Genomic DNA, 15,316 nt, shown 5'->3' with positions numbered 1-15,316 from the left:
CCTCCCATAATTAGTATTACTAAAGATGAAATTCATATCTTTGGGGTCACAGGAATCAATGTGGCCAGGTTCCTTTGTCGATGACCACAAAATTGTGGTTCATTAAGTTTCCACTGAGCTTGAGAGCACAGTGAATCAATGATGGTTCCCATTCCCAGTGACATAAACAATTCATATTGATGTTAAATCTAAATGTATTTAACACGAGTACACCATTGCTGTAATTACTGTAAGACCACAATCTCAATGCATGCATGGCATAACAACTGAGCTAGCTTTAGACATATTCCCAGACAACACAAAACATCAGTCCATGCATTTTACTGTCAGACCTAAATGTTTTCAAGACTCTGTAATAGACTTCCTTGGCAGAAGACGCAACAATAGCCTACAGGGCTTCCAATATTTCTTGTACACTTCAGCAAACTAATAACAGAATTGAATGATACCCAAACTAACAAGTATACCATTTATCGTTCAGACGTACATTAATGTACAACATATATAGGACTTCAGCTGCTATTTCCTTTATATTGTTATTACACCCCTAATATTACTGAGAATTCACCACATGGATGCAGATTTATTGGTTTCTGACTGGCACTGACATTACTAGTTGTAACTGGGTCAGTTCAATTTTGTTCAGAATTCAAGGTCACGCAAAAAGTCAAAAACAATTGCATAACATTCCTCCAATGCTTATTCTTTTAAGGGTGCTGTGTATTAGTTTAGTTTAGCTTAGCTTAGTTTAGTTTAGATTAGATATACTGTGCCGAAACAGGCCCTTCGGTCCACTGAGTCCATGCTGATCAATGATTACCCATACACTAGTTCTATTCTACACACACTAGGGACAATTTAAAGAAGGCAATTAAGCAACAAACCTACATGTCTTTGGAATGTAGGAGAAAAATGGAGTGCTGTGAGAAAACCCACGCGGTCACAGAGAGAATGTACACTCCTTACAGACACCACCCAAGGACAGGAACGAACCAGGGTCTCAGGCACTGTAAGGTAGGAACTCTACTGCAGTGCCACTGTGCCTCCAGATTTCTCCTCCAATTTAGCCCACTGAGTCAATGTCGACCAGTTCACACTATTTCTATATTATCCCACTTTCTCACAGAGCTGACCCCGGGGGGGAAGAGTGGGGGCTGTCCCGAGGGATGCGCTCCTTCGGCCGCTTACACCTTGGTGTTTGGGTTCAGAGCGCCTAGTCACCCTCCAGCTCCAGTCGGTCTTGTGTGGGAAAATGACCCCCACCCTCCCATCTCCCCCGGCCAGTGATGTGATGGACGCAGGGGTCTGGACCAATCGCTGACAGGTCCCGCCCCCAGCGACGCCATGTCCGTTATTTTGGCTTTTCAGCGTTGCGTCCGTTCGGTTAATTGGCTTTTTGGCATTGCACCCTTTCGGCTTTTTGGCTTTCGCCGTCAGTTCCATTCGGTTATTTGGCTTCCACTTCTTTGCTTCGGCTTCTCGTCCTTAGACGCCACGTCCAGGCACCGTATGCAAGTATACCGTATTTGATTTTAGTTTAGTTTAGTGATACAGCGAGGAAACAGGCCATTCGGCCCACCAGGTCCATGCTGGCCAGCGATCTCCGTACACTAGCACTACACACTCGGGCCAATTTACCATGTTTACAGAAGCCAAATTAACCTGCTAACCTGTACATCTTTGGAGTGTGGGAGGAAACCAGAGCACGTGGAGAAAATCCACACGATCACAGGGCAAAAGTACATACTCTTTACAGACAAGGCCCAGGATCGCACCCGGGTCTCTGGCGCTGTAAGGCAGCAACTCTACCGCTGCGCCATGGTCACAGTGCTACTCCTATTTCAGTTTAGAGATACAGTGTGAAAACAGACCTACCGAGTCTGTGCCGACCACCCGTACACTAGTTCTAATTTTTCCCAATTTTACATCCAACAGACTAAGGACAATTTACAGAAGCCAGTTAACCTAGAAACCTGCACATCTTTGAAATGTGGGAGGAATCATGGTTACAGGGAGAACGTGCAAACTCTGCAAAGAAGGCCTCCGTGGTCAGGTCAGGTTTGAACTCGGGTCTCTGGCGCTGTGAGGCAGCAACTCTACCGCTGTGCTGGATGATCTGGTAAACTTTTGATCTATTGTTATATTCTGACATTGCAAAATGGATTTCCATTTCCCAGACTAATATCCTTGCCTTGCCTTCATGAGCACAAAACTGATGTGGAAACAAAAAGAGCTAATAGCTTGAATATTCTCTTAGTGTGTCTTTAACCTTTAAAATCATTCTCCGGTTACAAATCCCTTTTATTTCAGCTTGGTAAAGGATAGTTTTAATGGTGCTTCAGGCTTTATTTTCTGATTGCAAACCTCTAAATAATAGACTTTACGAGGAAAGTACATAAGTATGCAATTTTTAAAATCCTGAGTTGTTTTCCAAAGGGAACTTTCTTTCACAGGAAGTGGGGCTATTTATTTGAATGTAACGTGGAAAGGTTAAGCAAAAAAAAGAAGCCCTTCTAGTCTTGAAATCCAGAACTGTGCTTGCAGCTTAGGATAAAAGGGCAGTATATTTCACTTTAGATAGACACAAAATGCTGGAGTAGCTCAGCAGGACAGGCAGCATCTCTGGAAAGAAGGAATGAATGGGTGACTTTTTGGGTCGAGACCCTTCTTCAGACTGGAACCGAACCTCTCGACCCGAAATGTCACCCATTCGTTCCTTCTCTCCGGAGATGCTGCCTGTCTCGCTGGGTAACTCCAGCATTTTGCGTCAATCTTCGGTTTAAACTGGCATCTGCAGTTCCTTCCGACACCGTATATTTCACTTATTCAGCATTGCTTCAGCGAGTTGTCTCATGCTATGATAAACTCAGACTTAGTACACCAGTGATGTCATCCTTGCCCTGAACAATGAAATTCAGTACTGCCTCAACTCAGAACTGTCAGTGCAAATCCCAGCTGACTTGTTGCACATCAGAAAACAATTAGGAATATTCAGCAACACTAGCAAGGTCTAGTCTGATGTCAAGTTAATTTGAAGAGTCTAGGGAGAAGATGGATAACATCATACAGAGTGCTGTATATGAAAAAAAAACACAAGACAAAGATGAGGCATCCTTAAGGTATAAGCACAATAAAATGTTCATGACTATTAGTCCACATGTTTTCATTTTAAATCTGTCAAAAACAATCATGTTTTCCAGATCACTTTTCAGTGTTGATTAATTTGACAACAGTACAGATAGAAGCAAGCAAGGAATGTTTTTGTTCCCCCCCCCCCCCTCAACTACTCTATTCTGTCAGAGATTATGAAATGTAATATTCAGTCCTTATTTAAACGCATTTTTGATAAACACTGTTTATAGTATATTAAATATGGCTTAATCAACTTAACAAAGGGCGCAGTCAACAAACCTGCCTGCTTTACTGCCAATACTGTATATATTACTCTAAATCACCTTGCAAATGAAAAAGGACTGTGCATATTTGATATTGTAATTGGCATCATTATTTTATCAAACCGTCTTTTCATTCAGTTGGAGATCGTTGTCTTCAGGAGTCAATCATTGTGGTTGTTGATAAGTGTTGCTGCTGGTTGGCAGTGCCGTGAATCTTGGCTGAAGGTTATACCGTCAAATATATGCTGTACGACCTTCTGTATATATGCTCAAGAACGGAACTCACTATCAAAACATGGAGGGGACGGGGGATACAATTTTTTGGCAGCCGCACGCGCATGCGCCCACTCACACACGCGCGCGAGGCTTCGGAGGCTCAATCCAGCGCTAAATGCAGCTCAACTGCCTGTCTCACCGGGTTAACCAACAGCCCTGTCTGGACTGACGGGACACCAGCGCTGCTTCTCCGCGCTGGCCATATTTCCCGCAAGCCCAGGCAGGTTAACCTGGCGGGAATGTCGCCCACCTCTCAAAACATGGGGGGGACGTGTCCCCTCTGGCCCCCCCGGGTTTTCTGCCCCTGTATATGCTGTATGACCTTCTCGCGACATCAAAGTAACCACAGGGCTAACGTGATACACTGCGTTACAAAGTCTCTTGAATTGTGGCCATGTGTCTGACTGTCTAGATGGAGCATGTCAGCCTAAAAGATACGCAGCGCGACTGAGCCGTAGACATTGTGTTTCCAACTGCGGGAGGAAATCCTTGAACGGGAAAATGTCCATGTCCTGTAAGTATCCGTACATTCAGTGCATCGGAAAATTTGTACAGGTCGATACGCTTCCTTTGTCTCCCGTAAGTAGTGACGTTGAACCATGTGGCTGGAGGGACCTGAGCCTTGTGTGGGTTTTGGATGGTGCAGAACATCAAGAGATGCTGAGGAAAATAAGCACATGCTGGAAAGAAAGACAAGCATTGTGAGAGAATCAAAGGCAGAAAAATATTCCTTTTTGGATTTCAGTTCGTCGGAGGCAATTATGGAGGTAATGCATAAAGTTGTTGCCAAATGCAGTTTGTTGAAGCCCAAGTATTTTAAATGGTGATTATGGTCTGCCCCCGGGACATCAGGGGCTATGATCTAGTGGCCAACGTGCATGTTAGATGCAATGTCTTAGGTATATTGTTATTCTACAATACTCAGGTATCATGGATATTGATTCTGGATGGAAGTTCTGGATGGGACTGGATTCTGAATCTGGTTGGGGATCCAGATTCAGGGACAGTTTCTTCCCGGCTGTAGTCAGGCAACTGAACCATCCTACCGTAACTAGAGAGCAGTCCTGGACTATCATCTACCTCATTGGTGACCCTCAGACTATCTTTGATCGAACTTTACTGGCTTTACCTTGCAATAAACGTTATTCCCTTATCATGTATCTGTACACTGTGAATGGCTCAATTGTAATCATATATTGGTTTTGAAATACAGCGCGGAAACAGGCCCTTCAGCACACTGGGTCCGCGTCGACCAGCGATCCCCACACATTAACCCTTTCCTACACCCACTAGGGACAATTTTTACATTTACCGAGCCAATTAACCTACAAACCTGTACATCTTTGGAGTGTGGGAGGAAACCAAAGATCTCGGAGAAAACTCACGCACATCACGGGGAGAACGTACAAACTCCATACAGACAGCACCCGTAGTCAGGATCGAACCCGGGTCTCCGGTGCTGCATTGGCTGTACCGGCAGCAACTCCACCGCTGCCCCACCATGACTGCCTGTATTGTCTTTCGGCTGACTGGGTCAGCACGCAACAAAAGCTTTTCACTTTTCCCCAAATGTGACAATAAACTAACACTGAAGTAAAACCGAACATGAACACACTGGAAACTTGTGGTGTTTTGTGATTAAATCCGTATTAAGCTTCCTAAAATAAAGCCACACAAAGCTCCCAGAACCAGTGGCCACCGCATCACCTAGCCCAGTTAGACATAAACTGCTGGAGCAGCTGAGAGAGTCAGGCAGCGTCTCTGGATAAAAGGAATAGGTGACATTTCGGGGTGGAACCGAGGAAGGATTCCATCTCATATCGTTACCTATTCCTTATCTCCAGAGATGCTGCCTGACCCGCTGAGTTTCTCCAGCATTTGTGTCTCTCCTGGGAGGATGACCAGCATCTGCAGTTCCTTCCTGCATATAGAGCAGTTATTTGTTTATGTAAATCCATTTGGGGTGGCAGGGTGGCGCAGTGGTAGAGTTACTGCCTTACAGCACCAGAAACCCGAGTTTGATCCTGACTACGGGAGCTGTCTGTACAGAGTTTAGAAGTTCTTCCCGTGACTGCGTGGGTTTTCTCTAGGTCCTCCCACATCCCCTGGATCTGCTGGTTTGTAGGTTAATTGGCTTCGGTAAGAATTGTAAATCGTGTGTGGGATAGTGCTAGTATATGAGGCGATCGCTGGTCTGTGCGCGCTAGGTGAGGCAAAGGGCCAGTTTCCGTTCTGTATCTCTGAAGTCTAAAGTCTAAAGATCCAATTGCATGAATTTTATTTAATCTTTATTTTACCCAATATCTTTCTGCTGGTTATTTGGTGCTTTGCTGTTATGGATATACATCCTTGCTTTATCTTAGACATTCCTTTTGGAATATCAAGCAGTCAAGCATGTTTATTCATGAGGGTGACACTCTGTTCCACACATGAGTGGTGTCAACACACTGCGGTACAGGTAGGTTACTATCAGACCAGTGTTCCTTTGAAGGTCACGCAGGAGTTCATGAGAAGGCCTCCTCTCTACAAGGGCAATGAACCTGAAAAAGCCAGCAGCTACTCTAGGTGGTTCCAAGGGTGTATTTTGAAGGAGCAGAGGTGTGCTCAAACAGTGAACACCCTGCCTGCCCTTCAATAAATGATTGTGTATCATGCAGCAAATTAATTAAAATGAAAACAATGGCCATGTTTACCACAAGTCTCGGCCCAAAACTTCACCCATTCCTTCTCTCCAGAGATGCTGCCTGTCCCGCTGAGTTACTCCAGCATTTTGTGTCTATCTTCGGGTGTAAACCAGCATCTGCAGTTCCTTCCCACACACCGTTGGGCTTAAACTGAAGAGGTCGAACCCGAGGGAAGAGCCTCAGAATAAAAGGGCGCTACTTTAGAAAGGGAAGAATTTCTTTATTCAGATGGTGGTGAATCTGTGGAATTCATTGCCACAGTCGGCTGTGGAGGCCAAGTCACTGGGTATTAGTACAGCGGAGATTCACAGATACTTGATCAGTACGGGTGTCAAGGGTGATGGGGAGAAGGCGGGAGAATGAGGTTGAGAGAGAAAGATAAATCAACCAGGATTGAAAGGCGGAGTAGATCGATGGGCCGAATGTCCTACTTCTGCTCCTATGACATGAACTTATGACGTTGTATTTTTTTTAAATCTTCTCTCTTTTTCAGCTCCTGGACAGAGCTGGGAGTGGAATGATTTGGGAGCTGGTGCCGGGCAAACAAATGATGTAGGCTGCCCATGAGATCCAGCTGAGTATAGCTACAGCCTCAGTACCAGGAATGTTGGCCTGGCGTAGGCTCACTTATCATGCAGGTGAATTTGAAAGATTTTGTCAAGGCAGTCGTGGTCGAACCCACCAGTGCTTTGTGGTAGAGTTGCTGCCTTACAGCATCAGAGACCCGGGTTCGATCCCGACTACAGGTGCCGTCTGCACAGATTTAGCAAGTGGATGCCCTCTTTATACATAGGGACCATACAGAACTCGAGGTCAGAAATTGAATCCTGGACACTGAAGCCACAGAGAGGACGTTCTCGTCCCAACTACCTCCTCCGGCAGCTCGTTCCATACGCCTACTGAGTTCTTCACACAAAGAGTGGTGGGTGTATGGAACGTGCTGCCAGCGGAGGTAGTTAAGGCGGGGACTGCCCCAACGTTTAAGAAGCATTTAGACAGGTATACGGATAGGACAGGTTTAGAGGGACATGGACCAAACGCAAGCAGGTGGGACAAGTGTAGATGGGACATGATGGCCGGTGTGGGCAAGTTGGGTTAAAGGGCCTGTTTCCACTCCATTTCCTACATACATGGGACAATTTAGGATGGAACACGGGTCTCTGGTGCTGTAAGCGCGGTAAGGCAGCAGCTCTACCCCCTCACAACCGGGTATGATTACAAAAACACAAATGCAAAGAAAATGCACAATTAACAAAAAGATGCACAGATGCTGTAAATGTGAAGTAAAAATACTAAACACCAGAAACACTCAGCAGGTCAAGCAGAACCCGTGAGAATGACCTTGGACTTGAAACATTATCTCTTTGCACAGATGCTGCCTGACCAGTTCAGCGGCACCAGCTTTTTCTGTTTTTATTTTAAAGTAGAAGCAAAAGTTAGAACTATGTCCTATTTGGTGTCTGGGTGTAAGGGATTATGGGGAGAAGGCAGGAGAATGGGGTTGAGAGGGAAAGATGGATCAGCCATGATTGAATGGCAAATGACCTAATTCTGCTCCTATAGCTTATGACCTTATGAACTATGAACCCTATCTGCCTTAACTAGTAGCATGTGATATTCAGAAATATTATTTAGCAGTCCCTGTAGTGTTTTGAAAGTGTGGGGCTGGGGCAGCACGATGGCACAGCGGTGGAGTTGCTACCTTACAGCGCTAGAGACCCAGGTTCGATCCAGACTATGGGTGCTGTCTATTTGTATTTTCTTCCCATGACTGCGTGTTTTTTCCCCTGGATGCTCCAGTTTCCTCCCACACTCCAAAGACGTACAGGCTTGCAGGCTAATTGGCCTCTGTAAAAATTGTAAATTGCTCCCAGTGTGTAGGATAGTGCTAGTGTACGGGGATCGCTGGTCGGCACGGACTCGGTGGGCCGAAGGGCCTGTTTCCGCGCTGTATCTCAAAACCAAACCAAACTAAACATATGGACGATTGGTTACTATGTTTGCTTAGAATAGAACTTTAATTTGTTTCTCTATCTGCAAAGCCTGCTGTCTGAGTCGAACTATTTCCTGTAAGATGAGAAAGCTCAAAACATATATAATGACTAAAACAAAACAGGAAACCTATCACAATAACATTGCCAAGGCAGCAGGTCAATGAAATTAGCTGGGGTTTTGTGAACAGATTACTGAACATCTGGTCCAGGGTGATGGCCAACTTGACCCAATTTATATTCTGAAGTGGTCGTCAAACTAGACTGACACAAAACACAGTCCATGAACTTAGATTAGAAGTTCCAGCAGAAAGGTCCTTATATGAAATCCGAAATATTCTTTAAACACAGAAAACACATTAGCATCTTTGCATTTTGCGATCTAAATTCACGATCAAGAAATATTCACTGGCATGCCATTTTTAAACCCAGGTGTGTGCCTCCATTAGTGTCTTTAATTAAATCGTGTTATTCAGAATTCTGTAGAAATCTCATTTTCATCGTGATTTTAAAAAAAATCTGTTCTGACAACTGCAATTTTACGTCTCGGAATAACATGTTTAAAAGGGCTCTTTTAGACAGTTGATTAAGATTGTAGAAGAATTTTTGGAATATGTGGTTAAATAGGAGCATTTTATTTTTTAAATGACAAAATTAGTTTACTAGATAATGTTAGTGAAGTCTAATTGTGCAGTTGCTTTGTATATACTTTCCCCAAACATTTCTTACATGTGACGGTTTTGTTAAGAGCATGGGGCGATCTTTCCTTTGAATGTTACTGCATGCAAGGACACAAGAAGACGGTGCTTGTTTCAGTGCTCAAGACAGGTCTGACATATATCACTCAATGAGAGTGACAATCACTCATTTCGGTTTAAATATGCAACTTACTTTGATGCATGTTACTCTTTAACATAACAAAGGCTTCTAAATGCATAAAAGGATTTGCGCTCTAAGTCTGTCTTGTCAATTATAAAATATAGTCCTTGTTAGCACTCTCATACACACACATATATAGTCTTGAAATAAAAACAGAGGATGCTGGAAACATGTAGCAGACAATCTTCTACTGAGAAACGATAAACAGAGTTAACGTTTCAAAAGGTTACAAACAGAAAATGTTGGCAACACTCAGGCACATAGAGAACACCTCTAGAAAACAAGAAACATTAACTTTTCAACCTTTCATTCAGGGATCATCATAAAGAGGTGCATAAGATCATGAGAGGAATAGACAGGGGAAATGTACAGTCTTTTACCCAGAGTAGGGGAATCAAGAACCAGAGGATATAGGTTTAAGGTGAAGGGGTAAAGCTGCAATAGGTACTTGAGTCATAGAGTCCGAGACATAGAATGATACAGCATGGAAACAGGCCCTTCAGCCCAACTTGCCCACACCGGCCAACATGTCCCAGCTACACTAGTCCCACTGGCCCACGTTTGGTCCATATCCCTCCAAACCTGTACTATACACGTACCTGTCTAATTGTTTCTTAAATGTTGGGATAGTCCCAGCTATAGATACCTCCTCTGGCAGCTTGTTCCATACACTCACCACCCTTTTTTGTGAAAACGTTACCAATCAGATTCCTATTAAATTTTTTCCCCTTCACCTTAAACCTATGTCTTCTGGTCCTCGATTCACCTACTCTGAGCAAGAGTCTCTGATCATCTACCCGATCTATTCCTCTCGTGATTTTATACACAAAATTATGTTAATGTGCGGGGATCGCTGGTCGGCGCGAACTCGGTGAGCCGAAGGACCTGTTTCCACACTAAACATCTCTAAACTAAACCAAACTAAAGTAAAATGAGGAGCGGTCTTCTCCTTGCATGTGGCGTGCACAACCTAAAGTTATAGGACAACGTGTTCTATTTGATCTTATTTGATTGTGCACGCCGGGTTGATTGCATTCGTCGAAACAGGGCGGACCACGTGAAGGTTGCAATCTCCCACCCCAGGAGGAGCGGGAATATGACTTGACGAGCTGTGATCGAAGGAGCACTATCACCGACAGATAACCGCAGGAAAAATGAGAGATGTGATTATGAGTCGAAATACGAAGTCTGCTTTGAATCTTGAATGCTTTGAAGTGCCATGTGAGGTTCTGTCCACAGCAGAAGGATTGATTATAGAATAAATGTGGAGTAGAAAGCTCAAGTTGCAATCTGAAAATAAAGTATTAAAAGAGTGATTTTTAGTCTGTAAATAAAGTATTGAAAGACTTGACTCTGACCCCAGTTTAATGCAATGGTTTAATACCAGTCTTTCAACTATCTTTTGGTACAATGCGACATTTTATGGTGTTTCTGGATAACTTATTTTAATGACCACCAGATACACATTTTGTTTGACACCCACATTCAACAAGGATGCGTTCTCAGCCTCTGACTATACACACTCTGTACACTCCCAGGCAAATTCTGCTCCAATTCCGTTTATGAGTTAGCAAGTTTATCCGTTGCAGAGGGCCGGGACTTGGTCGATTGAGCACTTTGGATGGGGGATAGAAAGCTTTGTAACATGGAAGTGGAGATGGTCAAAAGCTTCAAGTTCCCAGGTGTAAATATCACTGACAGGAAAGGAACATCAATGCCTCTACTTTCTTCTTCAGTTATCGGGCAACTGAACCGTAATAATATCACCAACTAGAGAGCGGGGCGGAGCTACCATCTATCTCATTGCAGACACTCGGGCTATCTTCAATCGGACTTTACTGGACTTTATCTTGCGCTAAATGTTATTACCTTTATCATATGTATGTACACTGTGGATGGCTTGAATATAATCATGTATAGTCTTTCTGACTGACTTAGCACGCAACAAAAAGCTTTTCACTGTACCTCGGTACACCTGGCAATAAACTAAACTTGAATAAAATAAAATAAACAATAAAATAAAGTTTGGCGTATCTCTTACCAACTCCTACAGATGCACCATCGTAAGTATCCTATTGCGAGGCACCACAGTTCAACATCTTTGCTCAAGACTGCAAGAAATTGTAGGGAGTTGCAGATGTAGCTCAGTTCATCGCACAAAACCAGCCTCCCACCCATCGACTCCATCTACACTTCATGCTGCCTCAACAAAGCAGACAAAATAATGACGGACTATTTTCACCCCAGTAATTTCCTCTTCTCCTCTCCTGTCAGGCAGAAAGCTCATGAGGCTAGATTCAGAACAGCTTCTGAACAAGCCTATTACTCAACGGTGTAGTCCCCATCTTCCAACCTACCTCATTGCAGCTCTTGCACTTTTGTTTTATCTATGCATAGTCTGGAACTATAACTTTATAAAGCAGGAACACTATATTCTGCACTATGGTATTCTTTTCTGGAGAGAAGGAATGGCCGATGTGTCGGGTCGAGACCCTTCTTCAGACCCAAACCATTCAGGTCTTGACCCGAAAGGTCACCCATTCCTTCTCTCCAGAGATGCTGCCTGGCCTGCTGAGTTACTCCAGTGTCTATCTTTGGTGTAAACCAGCATCTGCAGTTCCTTCTTACACATGTTATTTTTCTCTTTGCCCCACTTGTTGTACTTGTGCATGGAGTTATACAGCACAGTGAAACAGGCACTTGGTCCAACACATCTATACCGACCAAAATGCCCCCATCTAAGCTAGTTCCATTTGCCCACGTTGGGCCCATATCATCTAAACCTTTCCTATCCATGTACCTGCCCAAATGTATTTTAACAGCTGTTACTATGGCGAGATCATATTCATACTGTAATGCAGTATGATTGGACTGGATATCACGCAAAGAAAGCTTTTCACTGGATCCCAGTACATTTGGCAATAAATAACCCAAACCAAATTATAAAAAAACCTTCCAATTCTTTTCTCCAACTTTAAACCGCTTTTTCTTTACTTCTGAAGGGAATGTCTTCATGTCAAGTTTTGACCATGCCATAACTGTTCTCTTGCAAGAGTGCATGGAATGTTTCCATATCATTCTACACATTTCCAATGGCTGCTGAGAGACTTGCTTAGAAATGGTAAATCTCCAAGTAGAAAAGCAAGAGTGTATTAATACTAGAAACAAGGAACTGTAGTTGCTGGTTTACGCAAAAGAACACAAAGTGCTGGAGTAACTCAGCACTTCAGGCTGTATCTCTGGAGGACATGGATAGGTGACGTTTCAGGTTTGGACACAAAACTTCACCTATCGATGTTCTCCAGAGATGCTGCCTGACCCACTGAGTTATTCCATCACTTTGTGCTTTCTTATATTCTTAAATTATTTTATTGTTTATTTCTTATATGCAGTGGTTTAGTTTACTGCAGATAGACACAAAATGCTGTGTCTCTCCAGCATTCTGTCTATCATCGGTGTAAACCACATTGCATCCTTTCTGAGGCCCCTTCGGTCATGACTGACCATGGTTGTATCCAGGGTGCTATTCCCTATATGGAGGACACCTGTGCGTGACTTTGTTTAACATGGGGAGATTGGTGCACAGACAGTCTCCCCACGGTCGTTGACAGATCTGGGTCAGGATCCAGTGGCATGGAGTCCAAGACGACCGGAGACCCTTTTCTGCTGCAGCCTTCATCCGCCTTCCCAACAGTTGTGACGCTCAACTAAGGTCAGCCGTCGTCCTCCGCCTGTTCCGCCATTGAGGACTTGGTTGGATTGCTCTTTGTCAGAGACCTCCCCCTCGACCTCACCGCCATGGGTGGCCCTACCAGGAGCATAGCTCCAGACGGCATCGCTCTCAGGATCTCAGGAGCACACAAGGTTCTCCACCACAACAAGGTGACATTCCACGGAGAATGCATCCAAACCTGAGGTATTAGGCTAACAATCCAGTATTCAAACATTTACTCAATATCCTTTGCAAATGCGTGTCTTTTTAAAATGTAATTACGCTTTGAATAAGAAAAGTTCAGTGCATCATTTTAACAACATATTGATTCAGAATACAATTGTGTGAAGCAACCTGTTTAAAATCATTAAAAAAAAATAGCTGTAACTATTTGCATTGAGCAATTTAAAAACAAAACTTGCTTCATTAAAAGATTTAATGAAATAATTTTAATTGCAAGGAGGGATAGGTGATGGTAGAGAATTCCATTCAATGATCTTGAGAGAGAGACAAATTGTTTCATGTGAGTGGGGAGAGAGGAATAGAAAAATCATTTTAATGAGCATTTATTATTATTGTGCTATGCACCACAGCATAACAGCAACTGGTGCCATTTCTTGCGATTGATACAAATGTCACTTGAAGGCAAATGGTAAGGTTATCCATTGGTTTATTTTCGGGGAGATATTTTAACTCTAAGCAAACTCTAATGTGTGCGCAGAAATCATTTTTGCAATCTGTTTCTTCACGAGAAACAAACCTATAATAATTATAAGATCCCAGAAGCATGTTTTTCATTAGCTGTGTAGGTTTTCCAATTGCCTTTGCTTAAAAAAGAGGTTATAACATACAATCAAAATAAATAAACTTCGGATGCATTCAGACTATCATAAAAGTTTTCTGGCAGAAAATCCAGCTGCAAATAATGCAGGCTCACATCTGGAGATGATCAATATTCACTCAGAAGTCAGTTAAGCTATGTCACTTGGCCTCAGGCACCTGGGATTGCAGGCATCTCAACAATCAGTGTTTTGGTTGCTAAGTTCCACAAATATCTGCAGTATCTGAATTAGAGAAACTTTTTTTTAATTTGAAATGCCTGGACTCAGTTGCATTCTCCTTGAAAGTCTTATCTTTCGTTCCTCGGCAATTACTCCGCCACAAATCCCGTGGCTAGCAACATTACGTTGATACGTGTGGTTTCTGGCATTGTGTAGGAAGGAACTGCAGATGCTGGTTCAAACCAAAGATGGACACACAATGCAGGAGTAACTCATTGGGTCAGGCAGCATCCCTGGAGAGAAGGGATGGGTGATGTTTCGGGTCGAGACTGAGTCCAGATGCTTCGGGTCTTGCTTCGGCAGCGCATATACTAAAATTGGAACAATACAGAGGAGATTAGCCTGTATGGCCCCTGCGCAATGATGACACGCAAATTCGTGAAGCATTCCATATTTTTATTGGGGATGATCAGCCATGATCACATTGAATGGCGGTGCTGGCTCGAAGGGCTGAATGGCCTACTCCTGCACCTATTGTCTATTGTCTATAGTCTATTGCCTATTGGGTCTGAATAAATGTCACCCATTCTTTCGCTCCAGAGATTCTGCCTGATAGAATTTTGTAACATCACAAGAGCTGCATAGTGGTGCAATGGTAGAGTTGCTGCCTTACAGCTCCAGAGACCCGAGTTCGATCCTGACTACGGGTGCTGGCTGTACGAAGTTTGTAGATTCTCCCTGTGACCGCGTAGGTTTTCTCCGGGTGCTCCGGTTTCCTCCCACACTCCAAAGACTTGCAGGTTGTAGGTTAATTGGCTTCGGTAACAATTGTCACTAGTCTACAGGATAATGCCAGTGCTCAGGGTACGGCCTGGGCTTGGTGGGCCAAAGGGCCTGTTTCCATGCTGTATCTCTAAACAAAAGACATAAATAGGGTGGACAGCCAAAGCCTTCGTCACAAGATGAAAATGTCAAAGACTAGAGGGCACAGCTTCAAGGTGAGAGGTGCAACATTTAAAGGAAATGTGCGGCATAAGTTTTTTTTACAGGGGGTGGTGATGCCAGGAACTCACTGCCAGGGCAGTTGGTGGAGGCAGATGCAACAGTGGCATTTTAGAGGCCATTGGATAGCTACAAGGCTAAGCAGGAACTGGAGGTATATGGATAATGTGCAGGCAAAAGAGAGTAGTTTAACTTGGCAGGTACACAAAATTGCTGGGGAAACTCAGCGGGTGCAGCAGCATCTATGGAGCGAAGGAAATAGGCGACGTTTCGGGCCGAAACCCTTCTTCAGACCTGATATTCAGACCGCTATTCCCTTATCATGTATCTATGCCCTGTAAATGGCTCAATTGTAATCATGTGTTGTCTTTCCGCT

The 15,316-nt window shown here is 43.7% G+C and overlaps 1 non-coding gene across 1 annotated transcript; it reads left to right on the top strand.

Moving 5' to 3' along the window:
• The first annotated feature begins 14,289 nt into the window (after positions 1-14,289).
• LOC116983613 lies at positions 14,290-14,396 on the top strand. Its single transcript, XR_004414765.1, has one exon. It is a non-coding gene; the product is annotated as a U6 spliceosomal RNA (small nuclear RNA).
• Positions 14,397-15,316: the final 920 nt, after the last annotated feature.

The sequence above is a fragment of the Amblyraja radiata genome, chromosome 18, assembly GCF_010909765.2.
Source record: "Amblyraja radiata isolate CabotCenter1 chromosome 18, sAmbRad1.1.pri, whole genome shotgun sequence".
Classification (NCBI taxonomy): Eukaryota; Metazoa; Chordata; class Chondrichthyes; order Rajiformes; family Rajidae; genus Amblyraja; species Amblyraja radiata.
The sequence above is the reverse complement of the archived record's forward strand: the minus strand, read 5'-3'. Positions and strand labels throughout refer to the sequence as shown.